Source organism: Frankliniella occidentalis, unplaced genomic scaffold (genome assembly GCF_000697945.3).
Source record: "Frankliniella occidentalis isolate FOCC.00 unplaced genomic scaffold, Focc_3.1 Scaffold367, whole genome shotgun sequence".
In the NCBI taxonomy this organism is placed as follows: Eukaryota; Metazoa; Arthropoda; class Insecta; order Thysanoptera; family Thripidae; genus Frankliniella; species Frankliniella occidentalis.
In genome coordinates, this window is record NW_026267490.1 from 142,302 (window position 1) to 149,255 (window position 6,954).

Sequence of the window (6,954 nt, forward strand, 5' to 3'; positions counted from 1 at the left end):
AGATTTTCCGCTACGTTGTAAGGCTGATTATATAAATCAGGTAAAATATGCTGTTGAAAGTAGGGTGCTTCACAACACTGCTCTTCTTAATGAGCCTGAGTGTTCAGGTATCAAGGGACTAACCACATTGTCTTATTTTGTGTCTGATATGTTTACAAGTACTGCAATTGATTCAATGCATGCTTTATATTTAGGTGTGACCCGCCAAATTTTGACTTTGCTCTTTGATCATGCATATAGGAATGAAAAATTTTCTGTTCATAGTAAGATAAAAGAATTTAATGAGAGAATGTCGATGATCAGACCTCCGCACTTTGTGCAGAGACATCCTCAAGGTGTAGATGAATTAGCATATTGGAAGGCTACTGAATTCAGATCATTTTTATTTTACTACTCTTCATTTGTACTGTGTGGAATACTACCCAAAGATTCCTTTGACAATTTCCTCCTATTTGTTGAAGGGGTAGCCTTACTGAATTCGGGTAGCATAACACCAGAGGGTATTGTTTTAGCAGAAATGTTGTTAGACAAATTTGTCAGAGACTTTGAGATATTATATGGTCTGAGGCATATGAGCCACAATATCCATATGGTCCTTCATCTTGGTAGTTGTGTTAGAAATCTAGGCCCACTCTTTGTAAGTAGCTGTTTTAAGTTTGAGGACATGAATGGCACAGTTCTTAATTTTGTTCATTGTTCTCGGCATGCTGCTTTGCAAATTCACTCAAAGTTAAACATAATTAAAGATTTACCCCTGAAAATTCACAATATGAATGAGGGTCCTGCCAAGACCCATCGCAAAAAAGTTAAAACAGAAATGGATGATTTTAAAAATTAATTGTAAAATTTCTGATGGTCTTTTATGTGTAGGTCTTGATTTTCAGTTGGACAATGATAAGTCCTGGGTGTTAAATGAACTTGTGACTTCCAGAATTATTATGCATCCAAATGTCTTGTCTGTTAGAGTATATCACCGCTTTATGAAGGGCAAACTACTGTATGTGTCTAGGTCATATGGTAGAGGGCACTGTGATTCTTCATTTGCCAAGTATTGTGTAAATGGTGTTATGCTGTCTGGAAGAATTGAGTTTTTCATAAAAGTGAAGGTTTGTGGATGTTTTGAGTATTCATGCAATTGTAATAAAAAGCACTTAGCAGTTGTAAGAACTATGAGTAGAGAAATTGCTTTTCGATCAAATATTTGTCAAGTTCAGCATGTTTCTAGATGTAAGCTTAAAAATTCTGTGAATCTAGTAGATCCTTCATCCCTTCAGTCTGTCCTCATTAATGTGGGGCTGAAAGATGACTACTTGTACATTTCTGACTTGTTAAACTTGTTTGAACTTGAGTGAAGTTATCGTTATTAAAAGTGTAAGAGAAATTACAGCTGACTTTGCTTGACTCCGTTTCTCCTGACACTCACCGGTCCAAGGTGCGAACAGCATTACCAGTCAGACAGGGGCGGCCGGCCGAGGGGCGGGGTGGTCGGCTGGTCCATGACGTCACGGTTTCGTGACGTAGTAAGGGGGAGTGCCCACTTGGCAACAGCGCCCTAGCCCTTGCTCGGATCGGGCCGTTTTGCCGTCAGTTTATTTTCTTTTTGTCATCCGTTTGTGATCCGATGGGAAATGGATCGACACTTGAAACTGTAGGTGTGCTTCGTGTTATTTCTACGGAATAAGTAGTCGAACCGCAAACAATGATTATAGTAAAATATGGCGCATATATTTCCGAATTCAGAGTAACAATCACAACACTCAAAATCATAAAGTTCTAAGCTCTTAAATATCTTGACAAGAGACGATAGATTTAATTGGCGTGAGTATCGGCAAGAGTACCAAAAGACGCGTATGCGTTACGACCGTTGTAGGTGATGCGAGCAGGAGCGGCAGCGGAGTGGGGTGCGCAGGCAGGCGAGCAGCAGATGAGACGGGTTCAGCGGCTCCCGAGCGGCGTTGGCTCGGAAAGGGTTGAAACGGAGTCCCGAAGTGGAGTCCAGAGGTAGAGTCCGGCAGGGCTTCCAGCGGCAGAGCAGCGGCAGAGCAGGGGCAGAGCAGGGGCTCGGAGGAGAGGCAGGCTGCAGGCGGCTGTCTAGGACGGCTGCTCGGCGTCGACTGATGCTGGCGCAGCTCGGGGGTGTAGTATGAAGCCTTGGTTGGGTCCGCCACCCCACCACGGCGTCGTGAGGGTGTGGCGCCGACGCTTGTGGTGAGGGTGAGCGAAGACGGTTTATGCGTTGGCTGGCGCCACCTTCGGCCCGAGCAGACTAGGGATATGAGCTAGGGGAGACCGCAATGCCAAGGGACCCGTGGGGTGGACGCAGCCATAAACTTTTTATTGGTGGCGCCGTCCGAAGGGGAAGCCGCACTTGTTCCCTTACCGACTGGGTGGCGCCACCAAACTGCGCGTGTTGCCCATAAGACATAAGGCGCCACCGACAGTTCCACGAACAGACGGCCTAAGGCGGCAGTGATACCAAAGTCGGGTTGGTTCTAAAAAGGTACTCGATACTCAGCCTTAGTGAAATGAACCTAAATAAATATGCTGCAAAGAGTTAATGCAAACATTAAAGCCAGAAGGGCTGTACGGATAAGTCCAACACTCGACAAGGGCCTGACTAGGACAATGCAATGCGGTGGCACACCGCGTCATGCATAACAAATAATGTGGGAAAGTTAATACAAGCAATGCGCCTTGATAATTAATAACAATGTACGACACGCAGGCTGTAATGTACACAGTATGTAATGCACGTTGCAGCAAGATACTTAACTGAGTACCGAAAATCTAATACACTACCAAGTGAGCAGTGACTAACGTGAATGACAGTACCCATGATAGCCTTTGCTAGACAGTTAAATATAGCATATTGTGGGGTGGTAACCGCCACATATCCTACAAGCATGGAGTTCGTGGAGTCTCCGTAAAAAGCCGTAGTTCCAGGCAGCTCCGTACAGACACGCAGTTCAGCGGGTCCCCGTATAATGTCGCAAGTGCTTGAAAGTCACTTCTGAGATATAGCGCTTCAAAGTTTTGGGTTTACATCGCGCCTTATGGGCGGCTGGAATTTCAGACCAGAATAACTTTTGAACTAATTGACATATCGAAATGCGGTTTTCGCTGATCGATAGTCCTTGGTTCCCTCTATCAGACGCACTCCATAACTAGAAATTTTTAAAAAACATAGTTACGACGCTATACGGCGGCCTGCTGAACTCCGTGTTTGTACCGAACCCCCGGGAACTGCGTCTTTATACCGGGCCTCCACGAACTCCGTGTGTATAGGTTTCAAGTGTCGGGATGGCAAAATGATGATAAACTGATGGCAAATTGATCACATACTGATGACAAACGGCGTTTTTCGTTTTGTCATCCGTTTGTCATCGGTATGTCATCAAATTTACCATCGGGTTGTCATCAGTTTGCCATCCGTTTGTCATCGGCGAGATGACAAACTGATGACAATCTGATGCCATAATTTTCCATGCGGGTCCCACTGACTCCTGACTTTCAAAACGGCAATTACGCGCACGCCTAAAACACTCTTTTTGAGGGAACAGGCATCAAGTGGCAAGACGAGGGAAATGATATGAATTACGATGAATACGCGAAGGACTTCACACTCTATGCAATCGACTTGACCCCGGATCAGTCGGCGCATGAGTGTCATTGGAACCTACAACGCCAGGGTGTTGACAGGCTCGACGTACGGTTTAGAGTTGAACTCCCCGTCGCTGTCAACTGTATCGTTTATTCAGAGTTTGACAACCTTATTGAAATCGACAAGAACAGGAAGGTTGTCGTCGACTACAACGTGTAAAAGATGGACGGTCCCACTCTCGAAAGATTTTTTTACGTCACGAACCCCACTCCTCGCGATATTTTCTAGGCGTGTTTGCCGCAGACAGCCTGCCACGCACCGTCACATCCCTTCCCGCATTTCTCATTGTAAACTCTAACCCCATCTCCAAGCCCGGTACGCATTGGTCGGCTATGAGTATCGACGCGTGCGGCAAACGTCAATTTTTTGACAGTTATGGTGAAAGACCTCGTGTCTCGCTACACAAACGATTTTTGACTCGTGTATGTAAATCGTGGACGTACAACCACGTCGATCTCCAATCACTTGACTCATTTGTATGCGGACATTACTGCGTCATGTATATAGTTTGGAAGGCTCACGATTATACGCTCTCTGATTTTGTAAAATGTTTCTCGCCCTATTGTACGCAAAACGACGAACTCGTTGAAAAAATGCTTCAACGCTATTCTAAAAATGTGAAACTGTGTGACGATGTTATTGTAAAAGGGAATATACAAAAATGTAGCAAGCGTTCTATAAAATAATTATAACGCTATACCAAATTATTTCTCTTTTCTTTATTTCCTTAAGACACATACACATGCACAACCGAAATGATCTCATCGCGACATACAAAACATTGCTTTACATCACATGAAAAAGAAACGAGATGTCTACACGGTAAAAACACACCGCTAAGATCATCAGCAGAACGTATTTTACTCTTCATAACGTCATCACAGCTGTCCTTTTTATCCGACTTCATTGAGACGTCAGTCTTTTCTTTGGGCACGCACTCGCTGACACCCTTAAGTGCCACGGCACGAATTTCCTAAAAGGGAAAACAAAATACATCACAATAATTTACACACGTTCTTTCATTTAAAAAAAAACCAAAGACGAAAAGAAACGTACCTCGAGTGTCATCGTGGCTGGTCTCACGCCCTTCACGCTGCGTAAATGATCGGCACCCTTCCTCTCCTTCATGAATGCACACTTTAAAAAGTACAACGCATGTTCAACCCATGCGTCATCAACCCTTTTCCAATCCTTAAGACCACCTCCGCACATATAGCAAAAAACTTTATCACCCAATTGAGTGTAGAAAAATCCTGCGTCGGCCAATTGTTTTGCACAGACGTCACTCTTCCAATTTTTAAACGACGTCTCTCTGCTTTCCAATGTCTCATAATGGTTGTGTGCAGGGTCGCTCAAGCTCCCCCTCATTTGCCTGGTGCTCTTATTCTTCTCCCCCTGACGCAGGAAGCGGGAACATCAGAGGGCGAACAGCCAAGTCGTTTGACATCCCGCGTAACCCGCTGAAATGAATTGCACAACCTCGCGTCGACACTGGATAAGACCACACTCCCACCACCATGATTCAAACGAACGATGCTCGTTAGTCCATCGGCTCTTCTCCATTGCCGAGGCCTCCATGACTCTCCGCTGCCTCCGCCCTGCGTGACCGATCCATGATGAGCCGCGCACCCACGTGACTCTGGGATTCAAACGTGGCGCTCCCTCCCGCGCCAACAAGACCGTCCCATGCCGAGCCGCGCACGTCCTATACACGCGTTAGGGGCCTGGGTTGTATCCAGCGACATACAACCTACAACCGAATGGAGGTCCCTGATTGGCCAATTCGCCCCGCGAGTCATTTGTTTTGGGCGAATTGACTAATGAGGGACCTCGGTTAGGTTGTAGGTTGTAAGTCGCTGGATACCCCCCTGGAAACGACCCGCCAACACGTTCGCCCATGCCGCGTCTAGCCGAGCCGACCCGAAGAGCGCGCTACACCGCCCGCAGCTGCATCACATCGCGACAGCATGCCTCCCCCTTACAGCCGCTCAGGTAGTGTAGGGGTTAAGAGGCACTCCCCGTAACCCAAAGACACCGGTTTCGATTCCAGCCAAAGTCAACGACGTTTTTTGGGAACACCTCTGCCCTCCACCCCCTCCAGAACATGCTACCAGACGGCCCACAGGCCGCCACCCCATACCTCCTCCCCAACAGGCGACCAGGTGCCCCATCCCCAGGGCTCACAAGACGCCTCCCTATACCCCCTCCCCAAAAGCGACCAAACATCACGCGACCACGTAGTACATATACAACCAATAGTCTTAATTCACCGAAAATACTATTGTGTTTTCAACATTCCTAGGAATCTTAAGACAGATATCTATTTGTTTTGTTTTTTTGTCGTCAGGATACCAGTGTCGATATTGTGTTGAATTCAACTGTTGTTTTTTTTTAATTTTTTCGAATGCTATGTCGATCGATAGTAGACGTCGATTTCGTGACGTTAACTTGGCAAGAGGAGCTGATAGCCGATCGACAGTCGTTCGAAATTGTAATGTTACTAGGATAGAAGGCATAATAGGAGTCAGACGCACGGTCTCATAATACTGTGGTTGTCAGGTCCGCCCGCCCAAGACTCTCGTATCTAGATGCCGAAGCGCCACCTATTGGCAAAGCAGCTGCACCTCTATGTATTGTCTCCGGGATATGATAGGATAGTCAATGGAAGACTCTACGATGTCTCCAATATAATTTGAAACATTTAGAATTGCATAGCTTACTCCCAAACCCGCACCTGAACGAATCCAAACGAACGAGACGGGAGTGGTCGGGCCTCGCCTGTCGGCGTATCGGGTATTGGTCTAGAGAGCTGAGCGGAAATAGAAGAACAAAAGCGGAAGGTGAAGAGGCGCCCGCATTTCCCCCCGCCTGCCTCCCACTTCTCCCCGGGCGCACTCCCACTCCGCCCAGTGGAGGAGGGGGGGGACGGCGCGGGCGCCTTTCCCCCTTCCGTCTTCGTTCTTCTACTTCCGTTTAGCGCTCTAGGCCAATACCCTATTGGCGTGAGATGGCGCTCGGCTGACTTTGCCCGCGCTCCAACCACTGTTACGCGGGCCCAGCTCACAGGACTCATTTGCACTCCAAACTCTTATCGAACAACCAGTGCAAACAGTATCACACCATAAAAAATTGTTGTGTCACCAGACGCGCTCCTTCCTACGACACAACGGACAATTGGTGTCAATTAACTACAACTTCGTGACCACATGTTGCCGACGACAATAATTTTTATTTCACGATCAGCCCACTCTACCTTTTTTTAATTTCACGCAGCGGAAATACTCCATGCAGCA